Source organism: Mus musculus, chromosome 12, assembly GCF_000001635.26.
Source record: "Mus musculus strain C57BL/6J chromosome 12, GRCm38.p6 C57BL/6J".
Classification (NCBI taxonomy): Eukaryota; Metazoa; Chordata; class Mammalia; order Rodentia; family Muridae; genus Mus; species Mus musculus.
In genome coordinates, this window is record NC_000078.6 from 73,391,300 (window position 1) to 73,410,770 (window position 19,471).

The window sequence follows — 19,471 nt, forward strand, 5'->3', positions numbered from 1 at the left end:
GTGCTCTTAACTGCTGAGTCATCTCTCCAGCCCTAGCCTAGAATTTTTGGTGATCCTCCTACCTCTGCACCCAGAGTACTGGGATTGTGGATCTGGCACCTCTCTCTCTCTCTCTCTCTCTCTCTCTCTCTCTCTCTCTCTCTCTCTCTCTTTCTCTCCCCTCAACCCCATCTCCCCTCAATCCTCCCATCTCTCTGTATTGTGGATTAAATGCAACTATACCATCAGACATACCAAATATTTCATCACTAGGCACTATCTTGGCACAACCCCACCTTTACTCTTCATTTCGAGAATCTTGCTGAGTTGTCCAGGCTGGCCTTGAACTTGAGACACTCTTGCTTCAGCTTTAAGAGTATCTAGAATTACCGCAAACACCTCTCCTTCTTACTTGACTGGGCCACATGCCTTGTTTAAATTTTTTTTTTTTTTTTTTTTTTGAGACACTTGCTATGTAGCCCTGCTAGGTTTAAACTTGCAGTCCTCCTCTCTCATCTCCCAAGGGCAACATCATATCCAGCACAGCCTGGCCATCTTGACAATGAAACTGCACATCTGCAGAGTTACCCCAAACAGAGATGGACTTTTCTAGTCCATATCAATCAGAGGTTTAGAAAGCTGCTCATAAAATTAGTAGTAACATCAGCCTCTGACCACCACCTCAGAGCTTGTGGATGCTGGCGTGAATAGTAATAACATGTCTGTCTATCCATCTGTCCATCTCCCTTTCCTCCCCATCACACATACACACATAAGACCCTGAAAACCAGACTGTCAGTCTATATTCAGGGATCAAACAGAAACCCTTGGGAAGCTCTATGCTGGCTCCAAGTGTGGTTGGTTGGTTGGTTGGTTGGTTGATTGTTTTTTGTTTGTTTGTTTGTTTGTTTGTTTGTTTTAGAGACAGGAGTTCTCTGTGTAGCCCTGGCTGTCCTGGAACTCACTCTGTAGACCAAGCTGGCCTTGAACTCAAGAGATTCACCTACCTCTGCCTCCCAAGTGCTGAGGTTAAAGACCTGGGGCACCACCGGCTGGCTTTAGGTCTTTCTTATTGAGTGCCCTACAAGACTACACCGGGATAGCAGTAATCTACTTCACAGCAAAGTTATTAAAATTAGTAAGTCATTTTTACACTAATTAAAAAAATAAGCTATAGTCAATCTTAGATGGCCTCATAATAACTTTTATTCCAATTTGCTTTCATGGATGGGAGAGACAGTGCTGGAAAGCAGCCAGGAGGTTGAGACTACACAGGTGAGGGAGGGTTGGTCAGCGCCCATGTGCTGCCCACACAGACATCAGCCTGTGCATTGAGGCAAAGGCTGAGACCCAAATCTTTCTCTCAGGTTGTTAAGAGAGGGCTCCTGGAAGATCCATTAACACAGGGCTTTGGAAAGCAGCTTGGAAAATCTGATGTGTTGTCAATTTCCTCTGCAGAGAAACTTACAAACATCTTCACAATGGCTCCCTCCAGCTTCTTGCCTTAGGTGCTAGCCTGATATCTGAGATTTTAATGCAGACCCAGGGTGGGATGGCTCAGGGTTCTGGGAGAATATCCAGGGAAGAGGGGCAGCCTGGGGATAGGAACCATAAGTTAGCAGCAAGGTTCTCATTTTGCTTATTGTGTATGTTAGCAAGCATCAACTGAGCTACATCCACAGAACCATTTAGTGTGTGTGTGTGTGTGTGTGTGTGTGTGTTGTGTTAGAATCACGCCTTGTGTCTGGATAGACCACACCAGGCCAATGCAGTTCCACATGGCAGAGGTTTACTGTGGGGGGACAGGTACAAAGATGGGGTGATGGAAACAAAGGGGAAAAGAGAAGAAAAAGGGGCAAAGGTCAGGGAGGGTCTGCCTTTTATTTAGGCTACCACTGTCAGATAAGGGTAGAAAGTGGACTCTGGGAATGTATGTGATTGCCATGGCAACTGATGCACAGCCTCAGTGATGTCACTGGGTTTGGAGGTGATCTGCAAAGCTGGTTCCTGATACCAACAGTCTGTGTGTGTGTGTGTGTGTGTGTGTGTGTGTGTGTGTGTGTGTATGTGTGTGTGTGTATGTCTGTGTGTGTCTGTGTGTGTCTGTGTGTGTGTTCTTAGACTGGTGTTGGTGTGTGTGTGCAAAAGCCCTACCTATTCTTCCCATGGCAACTGATCCCTAAGTTGGGCTCCAACCAGCATAGGTTGCAGGAGCCATTCTAGTAAGCGAATGGTATGGAAGACGTGGAACCTTCTTGGCTGGCGGGGCTATGACCTTTCCTTGGGAATGTAAAAGAGCCCAAGACACTTTGCAGGAATGGAATCTGCCCTGGGGACCAGAAAGCAGGCTCTGTCCTTTGATGGTTTAGAATGTTCACTGTAGCATTCAAAACTCCACACCAAAGCTCAGTCCACTTTCCAAGATATCTGTACCCTGATGCTCTCTCACCAGCCTCGGTACAGGGTCTGCCTCCTCCCTCCACACAGCAGGAGTTCTCTGGGGGGAAAACTTGGGGATCCCTCTGCCCAGTTTCCAGCTGTGCAAGCTCCCCTCCAGCCCTGCAGGACTCCAGTTTGCATCCTCCTGCCAGGTAGCCCAGAGAGTTCACTGTCTCTCTTTTAATTTGTGTCTCCTGCTGCCTGTCATGTGAGAGGTCTAATGAATGCCCGGGGCTCCCCAGGGGTTGGAGAGGGCAGAGCTGAAGGATGACCTAAAGTGGGAGAGGAAGGCAGATTTGTAAATAAACAAGGGCAGAGTTGGGAGACCCAGGGCAACTGCGGCTTCTGCTGAGGGGAGCTCCTGAGGCCTCTCTGAAGCAGCCGGGGGAGTCAGTTATTGTTTTTGGATTTCACTGAGATGAACTCCAGATGATTTTCCAAGGGCTGATTTCACAGCACATTTGCTCCATCTGAGCAGTCACTCTCTGCAGCAGTTGGATTTCCATTCGGCATTTACCTCGTGTGCCCGGGAACCAGGACTGTCTGCCTCCTTGGGTTCAAATCCTTCTGTTTTCTTTGGGGCTTGGCCAGACCCTTTCCCTCAGCCTTGGTTTCATCTAGCCATTTCTATTTGTGTATAGGCAAGACTAGACCAGGTTCACAGAGGCTTCCGGAGCTAGTGACCATGCCACTCCTTGTGGGGACAGCAGGGACACCGAACTCTCTCAGAGAGACAGATGTTCAGCTAACTACAAGGGAGCACGACAAAAGCCACAGTGATCCCCACTTTGAGAAACACTGCTTTATTGTTTTTGTTATAGCGAAGGAGAAACCCAGAGGTGTGGGGGGAGTGGAGAATCATGAGAAATAGAGACAGGGTGTTCTGAGAATGCTACCAAGCTGATTTGGAGACAAAGAATACTAGAACTTGCATTGTGACGCTGTGCCATTGTTGAACGAGTAATATGGCTCCTGTGGTGTTTATATCATCTTGCAGTGCTTTGAACGAGAATGCGCCCCCCCCCCCATATGCTCATATGTTTGAAAGCTTAGTCATCAGGAAGTGGAACTACTTGGGAGGATTTAGGGGGCGTGGCCTTGTTGGAGGAAGTGTGTCACTGAGGGTGGGTTTTGAGGTTTCAAAAAGCCCATTCCCAACTCAGAGTCTCTCTGTTCCAGTTGTTTGAGGATCCAGATGTAGAAGTCTCAGTTTCTCCTCCAGGACCATGTCTGCCTGCAAGTGCCATACTTCCTACCATGATGGAAATGGATGAAACCTCTAAGTCTCAAATGCTTTGTTTTATAAGAGCTGCCTTGGTCATGGTGTCTCTTCACAGCAACAGAACAGTGATCAAGAAACATCTGTAGGACAAAACTAACTGGATGTTGCCTTAAAAGCTTTTTTATTTTATTTTATTTTATTTTATTTTATTTTAACTCAGGGAATGAAGCTTGCACCTGGCTTTCCTGCAAGTCACATTTAAACTCCAATCTGCGTGTTTACCACCCCCAGCAACAGCACTAGTCTTCTCAGAAATGGACCAGGCATGCCCTTAGTCAGCATTGTTCTCAAGTGTTTCAACCCCAGGAAGTGTGTTCATCACCAGGGCCGCTCCACTCCCCAGTTGAGCCCCATCACTGCTCACACAGCATGCCCCTCCCCCAGACCCCCCCCCAAACCTGCTTTGCCCTCTCTCTTACTCCTCTTTCCATGCTCACAGAGCTGAGTTACCTCTAACTCTGGTTTCTTAGTGGCTTGTCACCCATTGGCACAGGGAGGGGGAGGGGTATAGAGGAGGCATGTCATTTCCTAACTGGCTGAGCACACTATTTTATGGTGGCTGACGGCAGCCCCATTCCTGCTGTGTCCTCCACGTGTACCCGTCCATCTACCCATGGCACCCCCTTTCACTTCTCCAGTGATGCTTAGCACTGAGGTTACCCAAGTTGGTCATCCTCCTTTGACAAAGACAGATCTAGACTCTGGAACCAGGCCTGTTTCTGCCGCATCCTAGCCTGTGCATCCCCAAAAGTGCTTTTAACTTCTCTGAGCCTTGACATCCGCAGCCGTGAAAAGATAGAGGGCTAGCACTTTGACTCTTAAACTGCATATGAAAAAGAAAGCAATCAGCACCACTACAACAAAACCAAGCCAACAAAATCCCAAGTGTTACATCATTCCTGACATTTCTGCAAAGCAGGCAGGGAGGGTCCTCCTCCAAGCAGGCTGGTTGGCTTGTTGGATTTAGAGTTAATAAAGATAGAAGGAACTTCTCTAAAACTTTTCTTCTTGGAGTCTTAGGGTTTCATCAAAACAATAAAATAAAGTAAAAATTAAAAAAATACAAACCGGATTCTGGGAAGAAAAGAGAAGAAAGTTGAAGCCCGCTGAACCATTGGGGATGGATCATGAATGCCCTTCTACTTGATATAACAGTATCCCTGGACCCCCGAGACTCAGTGTTCATTTATTCAAAGGCTGAGTGGTTGACTCCTGGGGTGGTGCCCTTGGCTGTGGTGGGAGGTTCTCTGAGCACTGGCCTTCAGACCTGCTCTTTCCTGATGCCATCCTTTGTCTTCAGTCTCTGCCTAGGCCTCCATGGTGACTCACCTTGGTCTTCCTTCAATGTTCCTCAATCTCTTCTTGACTGTGCTCAAACCTCACTGCAGACTCCCAGGGAGACATTATAGGCGTCTGAGGACAAGGCTGGGTGATCCACATCCCTGTCGTCCTTGTTCAGGCCCCGCAGTGCCTTGAGATCCTTGGGTGAAAGAAAGTACCCAAAGGTTGGAAAAAGATTATCGATTGGAATAGAGTTTTCTACAGCTGTGAGCTCCGCTGTGTTCTAGTGTTACTCCCAAGCAGGAAGAACACAGTTCCAAAATAGAATCTTAGGCTGTTGTCTCCCAGGAAGAAATAACTGCTTTAATTTTAGTTTGACATATAATTATTATACATTATATGGGGATATATATATATATATACATACACATATATATGTATATATACATACACACACACATATATATATGTATGTGTGTATATATATATGTATATATGTGTGTGTGTGTATATATATATTGAGTAATGACCAAATCATTATAGTAAGTGTATTTATCATGCCAAATATTTCTCATTTCTTTGTAGTAAGGACATCCAAAACCATCTCGTCTAGTTGTTTTGAAAGCACAATAAATTAATGTTAATTATAACATTAATATTCAATACTGTGCTACTGAACCCTGGATTCCTTTCTTCTATTTGTCTACAACTGTGTATTCACTAAGCAAAAAAGGGAACACACTGTTGGGTTATGGTCCAAAGCCAGGGGAGGAGCCGAGAAGGGGTTATGAAACAAAAAATGTTAAGTTCTTACATGTGAACAGTACCCATCCTTTTTTTAAAAATTGTTTTTAGCTAACATATGAGTAAATGAGCATTTCTTCATACAGCATTTTCATAACACCCTGTCTTTGTTTCTGTGGCTCTCGCTCCCTCCCTTTCCCTCCCCCTTGAACTCTTGTCCACCCGATCACTCCTGTGTCACCCTCATGGCTGATGGAGTCCACAGCCCACTTCCCCTCACTTTACACTTCTTCTCCTGGTCCCTTTCTAGTTTCACAGCCTATGCCCACACTCACAGATATGCACATACATAAAAACCTAGACTCTGCAGTATGAGAGAGAACATGTGGTATTTGTCTTGCTGAGCCTGGGTTATTGAACAGTGTCTGACTTCATAAAGTTTCATTACTAGACACTATTTAAGGTAAGGGAGCAGAAACCCAAGAACCCATTGCTATTAAACTTTTGAAAGCATTATTTTATATTTTGAAATAGAATGCAATATAAATATATTAAATTGTTATAGAATACATGCATAAAACAAGAGATTATTACATAGTAAAACTATTACACTATAAATTGTGTATATATATATATATGTTTATAATTTTTAATATTTTTAACAAAAATAGAATTATATCACTTTACCCTTTCCCTTTCCTCCCTCCTTTCCAGTCTCTCCCATACTCCCACTCTCATGTAGGTAGTCTCTTTAATTATTATATGCATATATGTGTGTATGTATGTATATATGTAAGTATGTATATATGTATATACCATGCACAGATATGTAAATACCACCGGCTGAGTCTGATTATGTTGTTTGTGTGTATATAGTTTCAGGGCTGGTCATTCTGCAGTGGACAATCAGCGGTGGGCTCATCCCTGGGAGAGGCTAATGTTACTTCTCCAGGCTAATGTCCCTTCTCTGGGCAGTCATCATTAGTTGCCTGTAGTTCTTTGCCTATGGATGGGGCCTCTTTTACAGCAATGTCCATTGATACTGCTGTTGTCCTGGTGTGGTTTATGCAGCCATTTCTAGGATAGAACATTCTACCCAACACTTTCTGGTATTCTGGCTATTACAACCTTTCCATCTCCTCTGCAGTAATGTTCTTGAGTCATAGATGCAGGAGCTGTGATATGGATGTATCTGTTGGGTCTGGGCTCCCCACTATCCATCAATCTCTGTCTGTATTATGTCCATTAGCTATAAAGAGAAGCTTTTTGGATAAGAGGTGGCAGCTACACCAATCTGTGGGTATGGGGATAGGATTTAGAACGTAGGAAGGGATCATGCTGGCCTAGTGGGGGTAGTAGATTCTTTTCTAAAGTCCATGACGTCACTAGCCCATGGAAGCTGACTACAGTTCCCGTAACAGACCACCGGCTGTAGAGTGGGCCTGAAGTCCAATTAGATAGCTGTTGGCTACTGTGGACACAGGAGTGCCACTTATCACACCTTTAAAGATACTTTGCCGTGCTAGTCACGTGTGTTGTATAGGTGTTGTGCCTTCCTAAGACTGTTCCATTGCTTCTCCTCCTTGGGTATATTCATAGTATATTCCAGTATCTGAAAGACTGACAATAGAAAATACGCTTTCAGGTCAAATCCAGTTCAAATCATCCTCTTGTGTCCTAAATGTGTAGTGTCTTTGGCAATAGGAACACGCCCCCCCCCCCCCAACCCTTGAGAAGTAACTAAGAGCTCCATTGATAATCTCCACCATTCTAGGAGTCACTTGGACTACCTTGACCAACCACTAGAAAGGAGATTTCTTGTGCTAGGTACTGGGGGTTTTGTTAGTGTATGTTTCTTGTGGGGAGCACTGGTAGTCCAAGTGGCTTAATTTCAAGGTGGGTGTGTGTGTATACATTACATGTATTCTGTATAATTAATTTTATTTATTTATTTATTTATTTATTATTTTTTTTTTGTTTGTTTGTTTTTTTTGGTTTTTCGAGACAGGGTTTCTCTGTATAGCCCTGGCTGTCCTGGAACTCACTTTGTAGACCAGGCTGGCCTCGAACTCAGAAATCCACCTGCCTCTGCCTCCCAAGTGCTGGGATTAAAGGCGTGCACCACCACGCCCGGCTAATTTTAGATAAATTAAATATAAAATAATGTGATCCCTTAAGGCTTTATCAAATCATTTGAGTGTTGTTTGTCCTTCCCCTGTGTATGCCAACCTCCTTCCTTCCCCCCTCCCTCCTCTTCAAGCATAAATAAATTGACCACAGTAAAAAAAAAAAAAAAAAAAAAAAAGTTTGCGAGAACCATCAGAAAGAGATCTGCAAATAATCTCTCTCAGACCCCTCTCTTTTATCCTGAGAAAACGCTGAGGACTGGTGCCTAGGTAGAAAGCCTTTTCAGCAGTAGAAGCAAAGCCCCAAGGGAGAGATTATAAACACAGGTTGTCCCCTCACAGCGGTAGTCTTACCTCTTGTTGCCAGGGAACAGTTTGTTGTGGGCCTGTGACCAGCAGTGAGATCTGGGCTGCTGACCAGACTGGAATGTCTCTGAGCTCCCGGGAGTGCCATGTCATCTCAGTGTGTTGGTGAGCGGGCAGGGGCCCAGGGACCCAGAGCTGACCCAGTTATGTGAAGAGTCAGTGTTTGTGGTGGGAGCTGAGCACCAACCCAGAGGCCAAGAGTGTCCTCCACACACCACATGGAACGACATTGTTTATACTCAGTGGTTTTCCCTCCCAATGCTACAAAATGTAGTTTTATAACTAGGGTTTTTACAGAAGAGTTGGGAAAAAAGTCTCTTGGAAGTGGAATCTCGTGTATCCCAAACTGACCTCAGGCCTGCTTTGTAGCTAAGATGCCTTGAACTTCTGATCCTCTGTCTTCTATTTCCTCAGTGCTGGGATTATGGGCATGTACAACATGCCTGGTTTATGCAGTGCAGGACACTCAAACCCAGGACTTGTGCATGGTAGGCAAGCACTCTCCCATCTGATTCATATCTCTAGTCAAGAGTCGGAAATGTCCTCTTTTAAAATAGGATGTTTTAAACTTTGTATTTATTTTATTTTATGTATATTAAAAATGATTTTTTTTGCCTGCATGTATGTATGTGCACCATGCCTGATGCTGGTGGAGGTCAGAAGAGGGTGCTGGATCCTTTGAGGCTGGAGTCTCAGATGGCTATGAGACACGTGGGTACCGGGAATGGAACCCTGGTCTGTAAGAGCAGCATGCCAGGGAGTGAGCCATCTTTCCAGTACACAGATACTTCGTATGTGTCTGTCTGTCTGTCGTCTGTCTGCGTGCGTGCCCATGTCAGGGCACATACATACAAGTCAGGCTCCCATTTGTGGAAGTCAGTTCTCTCCTTTCACCATGTGGCTTCCAGGGAATGAACTCAGGCTGTCAGGCCTAGTGACTGTTTTAGTGACGTGGCTGCTTTTAAGTCATCTTGACAGAAGCTAGAGTCCTCAGAGAGGAGGGAGCCTCAGTTGAGAAAATACCTCCCTAAGACTGGGCTTTGGGCAAGCCTGTTGAGTATGTTCTTAGTTATTGTTGTGGGAGGGCTCAGCCCATTGTGGGTGGGGTCACCTCTGAGCTGGTGGTCCTGAGCTCTGTAAGAAAGCAGGCTGAGCAGGCCATGTGCACAGGCCAGTAAGCAGTACCCCTCTGTGGCCTCTGCATCAGCTCCTGCCTTCAGGTTCCTACACTGAGTGCCTGCCCTGATTCCCTTCAATGATTAACAGTGATGTGGAAGCATAAGCCAAATGAGCACTCTCCTCTCCAGTTTGCTTTTGGTCGTGGTGTTTTATCACAGCCATAGTAACCCAAACTAGGACAGTGGCAAATGCCTTCACCAGCTGAGCCATTTCACTGGCCCAGAATTTTTCAAACTATAAAAAGGAGAGCAGTTATCCCCCTAAATCTCACTACCCGGGCATAGCACTGTTAAAGTCCCCGCACTGTTATTCATCCTGTGTGTAAGATCGTGGACACCCAGACATGTATACATGTCTCAGAGAGAATTTTCCAGCTTCTGTTTTTCTTGAAGGCTTATCCCTATTTAGTGCTCCCAGGGAAGTTCAAAGCGTCCCCTCCCCACATTTTCCTACAAACTCCAGAGACGCTCGGATTCTCTGAGGTGTCTCCTACCTTCCAAGCACTTATTTTATGCTTCCCACCTGTGCGTGCGTGCGTGCACATGTGTGCATGTGCTAGAGTATGCATGTGTGCGTGAGTGCCTGTGCATGCAAGTGTGTGTGTGTGTGTGCTCAAGAGTGTGCAAGTGCAATTGTGCGTGCTTATGTGTGTAATTTTTCATGGGGATTCGGTACTCAAACTCAGATCCTCATGTTTACATGGTGTGGTGGCTATTCCTACTTTAACTGATTTTGGTTTTTCAAGGCAGGGTTTCTCTGTGTAGCCCTGAGTTTCCTGGAACTCTCTGTAGGCAAGGCTGGCCTCAAATTCAAAGATTCATCAAATAATGGCTATTCTTGGTTGTCAATTTGACTACATCTAGAATTAACTAGAACCCAAGTGTCTGGATACACCTGTGAGGAATTTCTTTTTCTTAATTAAATCATACGAAGTGGGAAGACCCCTTTTTAATTCAGGTCTTTTGAGGTCAGGAGATACACCTTTAATCTAGATCTTTTGAGGTGGAAAAACCCACCTTATCTCGGTCATACCTTCTGCTCAAAGTCTAAATAAAGGAAGTGGAAGAAGGCAGGCTCTCCCTTTGCCTGCTTGTTCTTGCTGCAAAGCCCATTCCTTCACTGCATTCAACCCTACTTCTTTGGGATTCTGGTGTATACTGAAAACCATGAGGCCAGATGGTTGGACCTTGTGTTGGTAAACAGCCATTGTTGGACTAGCTGGACCATAGCCCACAAGCCATTTCCTCCCCCCTTTTCTCTCTCTGTAGATTCATTGAGTAAGTTCTGTTGCTCTCCATAGCCCTGACTAATACACATGGCAAAACACTTTACCAACTTAATCATTTCTCCAGCCCTCGAGCACCAATGCCCATGACTAACTTTGTTATGTAGTTCTGCACTTCATCATCTTATAGGTCTCTTTCTCTGGATCTCCACTTAGGTAAACCAGCTGCTGATTTGGTGGACTTTATTGAACACTTTAGGTAGGCGTGCAGCTGAGGTTTAGTTCACAGCAGTGGTGACACCTTCAGTGACAACACTAAGTTTCTTTATACCCATAGCTGGCTGGCCCCACGGAGGGTCTGTGTGCCTTTTGCTTGGAGAGGACTCAGACACACACTCCCAAACTGCCTGCTCTCCTCCCCCTCCCCTCCACCATGACTTAGATCATCTCCTCTTGCTCTGCACACCTGTTTATAGCCTTCCCCTCAAGCAAGTGGCTTCTGAACAAACTTGTCTAAACAAGGACCTTTTTCTTTGTAGTAACTGTTACAATAATAAAAGCCTTTAGATCATATGCTATATATAGTTGTTACCCTGCCTGTCAAATCAGGCATCACGTTGTTAGCACTTTCTTGTATCATCAGATGTTTAACAGCACAGTATTTCACTAAGTAGGTGCAGCGGAGTGTAGTCTGCTATTCCACTATTGTAGACAGCCTCGGCTTTGGAGAAACTTAGAAAGCAGAACTTACTAGCCCAAGGGTGTACTTCTCTCCTTCTTTTCTTTCTTTCTTGACAGGGCCTCAGAGAGCCCAGGCTAGCCCAGAGATCCTCCTGATTCCCAAATGCTGGGGTTACACACATGAGCCATCCAGCCTCCAAAGGTATGTTTTTTAGAGTCCCGTATCAACTGCCAGGTTTTTTTCCTTCAGGAAACTTGTCTCAGTTTGCATGCTGCCCAGATGTGAGTGTCGGAGACTTTCCACAGCTTGCTAGTGTAGCAGGGATGTGACAATGTCAGAGAAGCCAGGTGTCTGGTCAGAGTGACAGAACCTTGGGCTAAGTAAGCGGCAAGAGAGCTCTTGGCCTTCTTGGCCTCCAGGGCCCCAGAGTAGTTGATAAACACCCCAGTTTATCTCTGGGCCTGGGCCTCCTGCCACCACCTGCTCACTGGCTCAAGGGACCAATAAATCCTGCCTCTGAACTCCTGCCCTTAGGAAGGTAGCCTAGAACCTGCAGGGGCCTCAGTGGGGCCACCCTCACAACTGACCCCTCTCGTCCTGAGTGGCTGCCAGCAACTTGGCTTTCCCCTGCCAGCTCAGGAGGACCCTGGTTTCTGGCCCACCTAACTTTGTTTTTTAAATTCCATCTTGGGATCTAGAGAGGTTGAAGGTCACCCGTTTCCCTGTCCCCCCACAGCATTATATAGGAGGCGACTTTCACCTCCTCAAGGCCCTGGGGTCCACATATCCCATCTTCTCAGAGATGAAAGTGCTTCAGGGCCCCCGAGCCTTCTGCCATCATTCCCTGTGCTGGAGCTCTGGTGAGCAAAGCATACGTATGCACAGACGGCCGTCCAGACTATTTTTACACAGACTAAAAATACACCCTTACCTCAGAGGTTATGCCGAAGGAGTTTGTTGAGGGTATCAAATGGACCTCTGCAAATATAAACTGCACTTGTATCCCACAGGATCCGCACCTACAGTGGACAAAGGTAGCCTAGGAAGGAGACCCCCAGGGTTTGGTGATGCCTGGCCTGATTAGCCATGTCCTCTAGACTCTGGACAACTCTAGAGAAGATTCTAGAGGCCTACTTCCAACATTAAGCCTGGCCCACAGGAAGCACCTACAAAGATTGACAACTGTCACAAACAGAGAAGCAAGGGTTTGTTTGGTTGGTTTTTTTTTGCTTTGTTATTTTGGGGGGCTGCATCTGTGCAGGTCACTGAGGTCAGGTATCTAGAGGATATGATCCCACACCCTGGTTAGGTGTAACCCAGGCCACGTGCACTCTGCTTCCTTTTCCTTCCGACCTAAAGTCCTTCCACCATGTCCTTGGCCTCCTTCCCTCTTGAGACATCTGTCTCCCCTGTGTAAGCCTCTGGGACAGGTTGCACAAGGGAAGAAGATCAAATGTGGCTCCGTTCCAGGTCAGGCCCTTTGGATTTAACTTTGAGGCAGAAGCTCAGCTGCCATGACTTCCCACCACTCATTCCCACAGCGACACCCCTAAGCAGAGGTATCCTGGCATGTCCTTGGCCACCGGCTTCTTGGGGGTGATAAAAATAGCTGAGGCCCCGTAGCTGCTGAACGATGAAGTCTGGAAGGGGATGATTGATTCTCACAGCTGAGCCTCGGGGTCAGCAAGCCTTGTGCAAGCAGAGATGGCAGGGTGAGCCATGGGGGTTCTGCTATAGATAGAGCTGTTGACAGGTGACCCTGGGCTGCTCCCACCCGAGAAGAACACGACATAAGCTCATTAAAAGGAACTGCGAAGGCTCTTGGAACGGGTGCGAAGATCCCTTTTCTCTCAGGTCATCTTTGACATTTTTGGTCATATGCATTCATCTCCCTGCTTCATGCTGGGACAAGACCCAAAGCAAGGAAAGAGTGTTCATTTCCAGGGAAGGCAATGGGGTGCAGGCTCCCCCCTAAAACAATGGTAAGGAGCTGTCAGGACTTATGAAACACCACAGGGACACCAATGTCAGGAAGCTCGCAGTTGATTGGAGTTAATATTTGATCTCTGGGACTGAAGGAGAGCTCACGCTTGCCTTGTCAGGGGTCTGGTCTTGCTAAACCACTGAGCCTACTACCGTCTGCATCACGGACATCTAAGGTTAACGGCACACAAGGAATGCCATGGAAGTCCTCGCAAGGTAACAAGGTGGCTTTTAAGCCAGTGCCATATCACCAAGCTGTTGGGCTGTGAAGTTGCACAGCTGGGCTAGATCTGGACAACTGAGAGATAGGGCCATATGCGTTTACTTTACAGTGCATATTTCCTAGGCAATCTATCCTCTGGGGTTCTGTAAAGTCATAATAAAGTCTCAGAGAAAGAGAAAGAAGTGGCCGGAGGAGGGAGAAATTAAGAAGCAAACAAGAAAGGATATGTTTTCAGATGAGATTATAAAGGGGATGATGAATTGATGAGGTGGCCAGACACAGAGAAGATAGCCAGATGGCTGCGGCACCCCCGGAGAAGGCATTGCGTTACGATAGAGACAGGGGGAGGGAGACAGGAAAACCTACTGGCTTTTATAAAAGACACCAGAGAAAAAGTACGGGAAATCAGGGTTAGGAAGGTGGAGTGGACCTCACCTCTGTCTTTGGGAGCCTCATAGATGTAGACACTGAATGCCTATACCCCTCCCCCACTCCATTCGCTTCTCTGAGCTACAGTTTGAGACCTCTGCCCTAGCAGCTAGCTCCTCTTTTCTCCTACCAACTCCAACCCCGAATCACTTCTAGACACCATCAATGCCTTCGTAACTGAATCCAGTCTCCCTGATTGTAAAGAGCCCACTGCAAGTATGCCAGTTCCCAGTCTGGCAAAGTTTAATGTCAATCAGAGCTGGATAACGAAGATGGTGAGGGTCACAGAGACTGAGTCAGAGCAAGCTGCATGAAGCAGGGTGGGGATGATTCTGTAATTAGTCTAGAAAAGAGAAGATTTCAGATCTCTTAAGAAGGTAACCCTGCACGTTGTCTCCAGGTCTGGCTCTGATATTATGAGACAAGCGAAGACCTTTTTAATCCAGGCACCTACTGTGTCCCACGCCACACGTGACCTTGCACATGTGCAGAGAAAACCCCAGCTGCATATTCAAACTCCATCTGCACACTCCACCAAGCAAACAGCATGTGGCCTCTGCCCAGGGCTGGCCTGTATAGCAACACTGTGAACTGCCCTTTGCAGGACATAAAAGACTTCCTCCTTCACTCCCAGGGTAGCACTGAGACTGGTTGGTTCTACTTCTCGAGCCCCGTCGCTCAGTCAGCATTGTGCACCTGGTGAAGGCAACAGCGCTCTGCCTACAGAATCGTCATTCTCTTTCCAGGTGACCAACCTCTCTTGTGCCTGGTTTGATTTCCTGGCTTCCTGGGTTGAACTCCTTCTCTTCTAGTCCCCATCCTGCCAGCCCAGCAACCCTTCCCTGGAGTAAACTTGCCGTTGCCACCCTGTGCCCTACCTACAACCCTTCAGGGGCTGTCTATGCCAATGGTCAATTCAAAGCTCTCGAGCCCAGCACCCCAGCCCAAGCCCTGCCGTATGGGTTCATCTGTCTCAGCCTAGGATACTTGAACCTTAACAAATACCCTTACAGCTGGTGTGACTTACACTCCCAGCCCCATTGCCTGTTTGTCAAGAGAACTCTAACTTTCAGGGCCCTTCCCCTCGCCTACGAGCTTGATAAATGCTCTTTCCCTCCTTAGTGGATCACTTCCTCATCTCCACGCCTCTTCACCTCCAGGAGAGACAGTCGCTGTATGCACGGCTGAACTGATGTCTACACTACAGCAATTAAAATACTTTGTATCATTTATTTGCTTCTGAGCTTGTTTGGTTTTCTGCAGCTATAAGCTCTCTGAAGCCAGGGCTGTACTGTCCTTCCTGGCTCCCGGTGCCTAATGCAGAAACCGGAATTGAACTGAAATAGAAAAAGATGCCCGTGAGTGATGCTTGTTGCCGCAGATCACATTCTGTTCATGGCATAAAGTACTTAACTTGTTTTAACTGGGCAGTATTGTACATAGGGCAACCATTTGTAAATTGTTGTAAGAAGACTATGGCAAACTTAAGTCTTGTGTCCAAGACTCGGATGAGGCCATAAAAGGTGCTTGATCTTGCAGAGTACTACCTTGGCATCTCTACCACCTGGAAAGGCACTGGGAGCCCCAAGCAGTTCCAGGCCTTCAGACTTTGTGTCTCAGGTGCCAGGGTTACCTCAGGACGAAGGTCAAGGCAGTTTCTCTGGCTGTTTGGATCTCTATGCTCTTCCTCCCCTTTGGAAAGGGAAGGGAAAAGGGGGATGGGCCTGAAATCTGCTCAGCAAGTTGAGCACCAACTACACATCTCATCCATCCACCTGGGATCCATTGAATGGCCTGTCGCTGCAGATACAAATGAGCAAACTAAGACCTGCGTCTGACTCGGCTTTGGAAGGGAGGAAGCGAACCAACGAGAAGGAGGCAAGTGCCCCTCTACCAAGAGATTTAAAAATCAAATGAACTGCTGGGGATGGAGTTCATGCCAGAGTGCTCATGCACAAGGCTTCTTGATTTAGTCCCAGTACAACAGAAAACACACACACACACACACACACACACACACACATATATATATATACACACACATACATACATACATAATACATACAATACTATATATATATATCAATATATCACACACATACAATATTACACACATATACATACATACATAAAATATTCTGAGTCTGGACTACTGTGTACCTCCTTCCAGTAATCTATTTTCCACGGAGTTCTGAGGCTGTCTGTCTTTCAGTCAAAGATGGGATTTGTGCCTCCTGCCTAGTGATTTCTCGGAGCACATGACACCCTCTGCCTGGACCAGGTTCCTTTTATCTACTAATTTTCCCTGAACTTACTGTGTTCCCACCTACACTGGCTTTTCCACTTTAGTCCTTGGTGTTTGCCTCCAGCTTCCTGCTCATCGCCTTCAAAGTATGTACTGGGCCCGTGCATCTTCTCACATTCACTAAGGCAGGAAAGGGAGACATCTTGTGTTCTTCTGGACTGGCAGTACCTGACTCGGGGGCTTAATCGTCACTTATTAATCAGGTAGAGATGAGGGCTCTGTGGTAGGTTGAATGAGACCAGCCTCCATAGGTGTATATGTTTAAAACCCTGGTCTCCAGCTGCTGGCTGTTTAGGGACAAGGGGATAGGGTAGCCTTACTGGAGGAGGTATGTCGGTGGGGATGGGCTTTGAAGTTTCTAAAGCCTTGCACCATTCTGAGTTAACCCTACCTCCCTCTCAGGGATGGAGATACGAGTTCTCACCAGTTCTAGCTGCCACATCTTTGCTCCTTCGGACTCTAACCCTCTGAAGCCAGAAGCCCAAATACGCCCTTTCTTTTAAAAGCACCTTGATCATGGTATTTTTGTCACAGCCATAGGGCAGTAACGAGGCTTCTGTGGTTTCTCCGGTGTTTAAAACGAGCTAGGTCTCAGGGAACACTTTGCAGGAGTAAGGCCACTTGAGTTCCATAGGGCAGTAACGAGGCTTCTGTGGTTTCTCCGGTGTTTAAAACGAGCTAGGTCTCAGGGAACACTTTGCAGGAGTAAGGCCACTTGAGTTTGGCAGATTTGGAGGGAGGGGGCGTTGCATAGTAAAGGTTTGCTACGAGGATAGTCCAGAGCAGGTGCATCATCCGGGAGTGAGTTCACGGTGGCCAAGGGTGTGAAAGGTGAAACACGTGAAAGGTGGTCAAGGGACACCGGCTACCCCTTTTCTGAGTGCACTTCCCCTTCCGTGACAGATGGGAATACAGCAGCGTTGACACATTTACTCCTTGGGTATGCCCACTTAGGCTAAACAAATTTAGCACAAGCTGAACAATTGGAACTCAGAGCTGATCCTAAGGGATTTAACAAGAGCTGCAAGGGCATTCAGATGACCCTGGATGATTCTAAAACCTGGAGAAAAAAAAATCCCCCAGCAAGCCCAAGCTGTCTGATCATGCGACCCATCTCCTGACTGACTGCTCACAAAGACCTGGCCAAGGACATTCCAGCTGTGCCAGGCCACTGGGCAGAGATCCCAGAGAGAGCAATCTATCACTGTTCATCACCCCCTCACACCTCAGGGAGCGTGGGCCTGTGGCCACGAGCTGGCAGACAACAGCCCCTAGCCCTTGCGACAGTGTGTATCCCCACTGCCAGAAAAGCAACCAAGGTTTTAGCACTGCGCCATTGGGTAGAGCCCTGGAGACTCTCAATACTCAGGTTCACCATTGGGTGGCTCTACCGGGGTCACCAGCAGAAGAGATGTCTCCCTCCCAGAGATTCATGAAGCCAGAGTGACAAGGTCGTTTTTTACCCTTCTCCCGGTTCATCTTCCCGCCCCTTCATAGAACATATGGGACCCTTCGTGCTGTGTGCACCCTGGCTTGAGGTGGCAAAGGTGAGGAGGCTCCACTTACCCTCTCCCCCTGCACCTGTTGTCAGTGATGATGGCTTTTGACTGTGGCATCTTCAGCAATTTCTGTATAGCCTGCACCATAGGCTAGGCATAGGATTCTCACCTGGATCATGTTCTCCCGCTAGAACAGGACTAGGTCATAGCAATAAAGTCAAGCCTTTCTCATCTGACCCACCATCTACTCTTCTTCCTTCTTTCCTTCCTTCTTTCCTCCCTCCCTCCCTCCCTCCCTCCCTCCCTTCCTTTCTTTCTTCTTTTCTTCCTTCATTTCCTCTTTCCTTTCCGTAAATCTTACCTTGATGTCTTGGCAAGAGACTCCAGGAGGTTGGAGTTTCTCTCCACAGGAGTAGATCAATCACAATCCACCAAGACCCTGAACCCATTGCTTTCTGAATCAGGAATTCAAAAGAGAAACAAGCCAACGCTCTTGTGCCCCCATGTTGTCCTTGTGCAACATCAGGGCAGTGATGTCCTCTGGCATGAGAATGGCAGGAACACAGCCAAGATGGAGCAGGAGAGAGGCTGGGAAGTGCCACACAATCTAGCTAGCTGCAGTAGCCAACATTCCTTGGCAACGACACTCTCACTCAAAGCCCTGGGAAGCACTGGGACACAGGTGTAGTCTAGCATCTATAGAGAGCACACCGGAAAACACCATGACATCCCCCTTGTGAGTTCAGTCCCCCTCCCATCTCGCCATATGCTGGTGACAAGGAGGAAGAGTGGGCAGTGTCACACACCCACCATGCTGCCCAGAGGGCAATGATGTAAGCCACAATGCTTAGGTTTCAGCTCCAAATGTGGCAGCCAGCAGCAGGAGGTGCTGGCAAACCCTTGGCTGCCAGGCATGCTTCTCAGAGCATCCAGGCTGCTGCATGGAGTTGCTGTTGCCCTGGACTCTGCAGCCCCCCAGAGCCTTAGGCTAGGTGGCTGGGGACTTTTGAGGGTTAGAGATGGGTCTGCAGTGTTTGTGGGAGCAGTCTCTGCTGTCCTTTCCAAGGGACAGAATGTTGCAAGGAGTCTATGTCACCACTTTTGAGCATCTATGCCCTCAAGCACTAGACTAAGTCCTTTACATGATTCATTGACACCTCTCAAAACCCCGCTAGGAATATACTGTTATTGGACTTTTGAGGATGAAAGTCCCAAGCCGTAGGCAGGCCGCGTCATGGCTGGTACAGCTGAGAACTAGCCAAGGTTCTTGTGCTTAGGAAGTAAACGATGCTCCAGCCTCCACAGATTCAGAGCACTAGCAGAGCAATCAAAATACTGAACAGGCAGAGTGTGACGGCTCACACCCTTTAATCCCATCCCTCAACAGGCAACCGAGGAAGACTGCTGTGAGCGCAAGGGCAACCTGGGCTGCATGAAGAGACCTCTCAAAACAAACAAACAAACAAACAAACAGCATTCTAAACATAGGTTAGATGTAGGTTGCTTGAATAAAGCAAGTAGCATTCCAGAATATGAGTGGGTACAAGGTAGAAATACCACAATAAATACATGTTTCAATGCAGCATGAAGGCTCACTAGATCTGGTCACTTGTCATGAAGAGAAAGGCACCTACCTGGCCACAGCTATCAGTTCTTGAGCTAAAGCCTGTGGAGTCACAGGTTAACCAGGCTGTAAGTCACTTTTTGATGTCTGTCCAGTTGGGGACAT

General features: G+C 47.0%; 2 long non-coding RNA genes across 3 annotated transcripts in view; one reads left to right on the forward strand and one right to left on the reverse strand.

Moving 5' to 3' along the window:
* The window catches only part of D830013O20Rik (RIKEN cDNA D830013O20 gene), a 45,489-nt gene extending 27,225 nt beyond the window's left edge, over positions 1 to 18,264 (reverse strand). Inside the window, exons 1-2 of the long non-coding RNA NR_046013.1 lie at positions 18,104 to 18,264; positions 5,030 to 5,180 (exon numbers count right to left, since the gene is read on the reverse strand). This is a non-coding gene — a long non-coding RNA (RIKEN cDNA D830013O20 gene). The remainder of the gene's footprint in view (positions 1 to 5,029; positions 5,181 to 18,103) is intronic.
* Gm40442 lies at positions 11,447 to 15,162 on the forward strand. Of its 2 annotated transcripts, none has more exons than XR_872822.1 (3): positions 11,447 to 11,504; positions 14,573 to 14,684; positions 15,061 to 15,162. It is a non-coding gene; the product is annotated as a predicted gene, 40442 (long non-coding RNA). The 2 variants fall into 2 exon arrangements; XR_872821.2 differs by lacking the exon at positions 11,447 to 11,504 and adding an exon at positions 13,121 to 13,502.
* Positions 18,265 to 19,471: the final 1,207 nt, after the last annotated feature.